Source organism: Melanostigma gelatinosum, assembly GCF_949748355.1.
Source record: "Melanostigma gelatinosum genome assembly, chromosome: 13".
Taxonomy (NCBI): domain Eukaryota; kingdom Metazoa; phylum Chordata; class Actinopteri; order Perciformes; family Zoarcidae; genus Melanostigma; species Melanostigma gelatinosum.
Genome location: NC_136646.1, coordinates 9662913 through 9668530, shown reverse-complemented (window position 1 = coordinate 9668530; position 5618 = coordinate 9662913).

Below are 5618 nucleotides of genomic sequence, written 5' to 3'. Positions count from 1 at the left end.
GAGCTACTAGCATACGGTTTGCGACGTTTATTTCCGCTTCCTTCCACAGCGCTGGGAGGGTCTGCTGTGTTGTGACTGGAGCTCCTCCCTGTCAGTCTGCTCCACTGGTCTGCCAAAGACACCACGTTACTGATATGCTGCCTACAACTGGCTTTAGTTATCGCATGTGATTGTTTTAAGTTGCCTAATAGGCATACTCATACATATTATTAGTGTGTAGCTACTTTATGATATCTATCTATCTGTCTACATTGTCTATGTTGTTTAATGTTATGCACCATCCACCATGTCAAATTCCTTGTATGTGCCACATACTCTTGCAAATAAACGGTTCTGATTCTGATCTATCTATCTATCTATCTATCTATCTATCTATCTATCTATCTGTCGATTTATTGTTCTATCTATCTATCTATTTATATTTCTCTCTGTCTATCCATCTACCTATCTATCTATATATCTATATATTTATCTCTTGATTGTTCTATATCTATCTCTCTCTGTCTATTTATTGTTCTATGTATCTTTCTCTCTGTATCTATCTATCTATCCATCCACCTATCTATATATCTATATATCTATCCGTCTATCTATCTATCTGTATATCTATCAATCTGTCTATCTATCTATCTATCTATCTATCTATCTATCTATCTATCTATCTATCTATCTATCTCTCTGTCTTCAGTGAGATTAAAATTAGACATAAATAATCCATATCAGACATAAAATATTGAGTTAAGATTAAATAAGGCAAGATGGAACATCAGATAAAATAGGCTGGATAAGGTTGGAGCACCCCAATGCTTTTAGATTTAAAAAAAAGTCTGACTTAACTGTGAGTAAAGTAGACAGGGCAATGCATTATCGTGAGCCATGTGACAGAAACACTGTCTTGATGGCTTCTATCATCAATAAAGAAAGTGTGTTTCATAACATTGTAAACCACCAGCTTTCAGCAGCCCTTCTGCTGGTTCTTCTCATTAAAAAACAATCATATTGACAAATTCAAGATTCAAATTCAAGATATATACACATGTTGATGTTCTGGACGACTTGCTGAACAGAAGCAGCCTTGCCCATATTTATAATACATTTGTATTTGTATTACACTTCTCCTTACGCGTGTTGTGTGTTAGCTGCTATCTCGCTACAGAACCCTTTCTTTTGCAAATATTAGTTTTTTTTCTGGACATCTGCTTTTAATTCTGACCCGTCTATCCGTGACAACAGAGGCACTTGAATACCGAGGCAATGCTGACCCCTAGTGGGGAGGCTGAGTAATGCGCGGAAGAATGACAGCTCACCATGCTGAGACTTATAGGATAAGAGCAGTGTTTATATGAGATAACTATATCGCTATATATTTTCGTAATACAGTGAAGCTAACGGTGGTCAGCTAACACTAACATTATAACAGAAATGTAGGATACAGTAAGACATAAGAAGTGCACAAACATTGTAGCCTACTTCAATTGTACTTTAATATCGAGAGTGAACATACTTCGTTACTTTCCAACCCTGATATTTCTTTACAAACACGGGTCTGTCGTCCACATGCAAGTTATATTCTTGATAAAAATGTGGCTGTTTAAAGCAGTGATTACCAACCGGAAGACAAGATAATTAAAGAATCCAGCATAAATAAAAATACATGTCTGTTAGGAGCTTTGGAAAACAATCTCATAAAAAAAAACACAATCAAATACAACTTAACACAATTGTTACGACCTGGCTCAAAGGCTGCAACATAAGGGAGACACGACTGAGTGATAAAAGTAATAAATATACATTTATTTAACGAACAAATAACCACTACACTAAAACAAACAAAGCTCTGCTGTAACATCGTCATCGAGCTCCTCTGAGTCGGCGGGCTTCTCGGAGAAACCTCTGAGGACAAAGTCGCCTCTTTGTGCGCCTCGAAGGTGGAGGGGACGATGATTTAGTCCCCGGCCGGCAGCCGCAACCGCGAGCTGACCTCCCTCAGGTTGATGATGAGCTCCGAGCCGTGGGTGAGGAAGAAGTCTCTCTTCAGGTGGACGCCTGACCTGCCCGTAAACTCATCTGGCCCCCGACAAAGAGGAGCTGGGGCCTTAATACCTGGCACTCCCACCAGGCTCAGGTGTGTGTTGGCAGCTGGATTAGAAACAACCTGAAAGACAGAAAGACAAACAGGATTTCAAATGTTCAGAATTCATAGTTACCAGTTATGAGTGCATCCCCCAGCCCACCAATCAATCTCCACTCTGCAACTCCAACATGTGGAGAAGCACAATCTAAGAAAACTTAACACGCTCCTCCTCTCCTCGTCACTGAGGACTGTTGTCGGACTAAGGGTGGGCATCGACAGACATGTGAACCCCCTTGATATGCTGTGGACATCCTATTAATTCTCTGCACAGAGGAGCTTCCCTGGAGGGTCGAAACACGTTGGAGGTTCACGCTATTCCCCCCCAGACCACCCGCTGCGTGCAGACACCCTGCCTGAGTCTCGGTGCAGTGACAATACAAGCAAAAGGTGTTATGATGTGGTGTGTTCATGGACCCAAATGCAGACTAAGGACAGCAGAGTTCTATTTCAAAAAACAATTTTCTTTATTTCTCTCAGGCAGAGGAAAAGACAGGGAATAGTGAGTCAAAAAGGAGGCGTCTCTATGCACTCCGCACGGGTCCAAGCCGGAAAGTGTCTAAATCCTCCGAGCGGCTGACGAAGCCGACAGGTAAACAGTCACGTCAAACACGGACGCGCGTCCTCGCGCGCCGCTCTGATCCTAGCCGGAAAGTGTCTGTCTGGCAGGCAGGCTGGAACGTCTGTGTGATACCCGAGGCTCGACACAGGCACGCCAAGACACACAGTTGATCTCCGAGGAACGAACTGGAAGGCTTCTTCGTGCAGGTGAAAACGCGAGGCTCGACACTGGACGGCAGGCAAGTTGAACACAAAAACAGATTGTTCGTAAAGGAATCTCACAGAGTGACAAAACTGACAACTCACGGGATGGGAAACCAGGTTGGTAAACGGACGGACTGACAACTGGGATGAGAGTGACAGGAGTATTTATGTCAGCTGGAGGTGATCACAGGAGATGAGGCACAGCTGTGCCTGCGGAGAGAGGCGTGGCAGTGGGCGGGACTCGTAGGAGGACACGACTGAGGGAAATACAGCAGAGCTAGACATAAATCCTCACAAAAGGAAACTTAACACAATCTAATAAAACTTAACACAATCTAATAAAACTTAACACAATCTAAGAAAACTTAACACAATCTAAGAAAACTTAACACAATCTAAGAAAACTTAACACAATCTAAGAAAACTTAACACAATGAAATAAAACTTAACACAATGAAATAAAACTTAACACAATCTAAGAAAACTTAACACAATCTAAGAAAACTTAACACAATGAAATAAAACTTAACACAATCTAAAAAAACTTAACACAATCTAATAAAACTTAACACAATCTAAAAAAACTTAACACAATCTAAGAAAACTTAACACAATCTAATAAAACTTAACACAATCTAAGAAAACTTAACACAATCTAATAAAACTTAACACAATCTAAGAAAACTTAACACAATCTAATAAAACTTAACACAATCTAAGAAAACTTAACACAATCTAAGAAAACTTAACACAATCTAAGAAAACTTAACACAATCTAATAAAACTTAACACAATGAAATAAAACTTAACACAATCTAAGAAAACTTAACACAATGAAATAAAACTTAACACAATCTAAGAAAACTTAACACAATCTAAGAAAACTTAACACAATCTAATAAAACTTAACACAATGAAATAAAACTTAACACAATCTAAGAAAACTTAACATAATCTAAGAAAACTTAACACAATGAAATAAAACTTAACACAATCTAAGAAAACTTAACACAATCTAAGAAAACTTAACACAATGAAATAAAACTTAACACAAGCTGGTTCCTACATGCAGGATTAAGCCTTCTGTTCCTCACCTCTTCCGACTCAAGGTGGTCCCATACTAGCCGACGCTTACCTTCAAAGGACTTGGGGGGATGGTACAGGAAGAACTAGAAGAAGAGGGAGAGGAGGAGCTAGAAGAGGAACTAGAGGAGGAGCTAGAAGAGGAGCTGGAAGAAGAGGGAGAAGAAATAGGAGTGGAGAAGACACAAGAGGAGGGAGGAGATGGGTCACAGCGAGTGGAGGAGCCGGTCCTGCGTTGTGAGGATGATTCGTGGGGCGTCGGGGCGGTTGGGGTCCGGGATGAAGAAAGTCCTCCACGTGAAGCGTCGTCCCGCCTGACGGTTTAAAAAAATAAATACAACCATCAGACCACTGCTCCACATCGGGAAACAAACCAAGGACTGTTACATCATATAGACTTTCTCACTTCACATATTGAATTAAGGAGGATCAGTGCCCCTATGCAGTAATAGATCTCTCCCAGGTGTGTGTGCAACCACCACTGCTGTAATTTGATTAAGAATATGGATATGAATATGGATTAAGGCTCAGAATAACTCTGTCGCTGCAGACAGTTCTGTTAGCTGTTAGCCAAACACACCGTCCAAAAACAGTAAAGATGAGCAAACCGTTTTCTTCTTCTTTGGACATACACAGCACATTCGGAATATGAGTCTGAATGGGAGATGATGAAAGAAACTGATCAAAGTGTTAAAATAACTGTGTGACGTTCAGGTTCTTTGTTCTTACCGTGCTCCTGGTTGGAGGGACTGTGTCCGTGCTGCCAGCGTTGTAGTCTGGTGGAGGACTAGAGGAGGAGCTCATCAGATCTCTGATCCTGAGGATGGTCCGTAAGACGCCGGGCCGGTAAGGGTCCGGGACCTGGACGTAGGTGAACTGTCGTGCCATCTGAGGGTAAAAACACACACAACCCTCAGACCACTGATTCCACATCATGGTCATTTCTCATATCACATTGAAAGGATCAGTAGCACAAACCAGTGTGACTCGATAGAAAGTAAATGTCATACAATACATGATACGCTCGCAAAAGTATTAGCAGAAACAAACCCAGTACAGTGCAACATGTTTGCATTTGTTTCAGTGTTGTTACTGCAGGAGGCCTTCCATATGTCTACATGCTGCATGAACACACAGTCACCACTGAGAACACGACACAGTTTACGGTCACATGATTAAAACGACACCTGACCTGCTCGATATTCACACCACCATTTTGTTTTCATAATTCATGAGCACATGGATTAGGCTGTGTATTGTACTGATTTCTATCAGCTGTTTCTTGTAAACATTAATATGTGCGTGTATGTAAACACGTGTGTATATAATTACTATCAGTCTGGAAGCTTTATTACAGTTTACACAGAGTACATCTACACTCAGATACATTTTACACATGCAAGGTTTACACCAGAGCTGTCTTGCCGATTGACTAAAAGTCAGAAACATATCAGCACTTTTTCTATAGAAAATATCTTTTAGTGGTTCTTTCACTCTGCTGTTCATTGTGTTAATATTCAGGGCACGAAGACATAAAAGTGACACATTTATGAACAACGTTACGTGTAAAATAGCCTCATATATGAAAAATATCACAAGTATGTAGATAATGTGTGAATTGTGAGTTAATATGGATTAA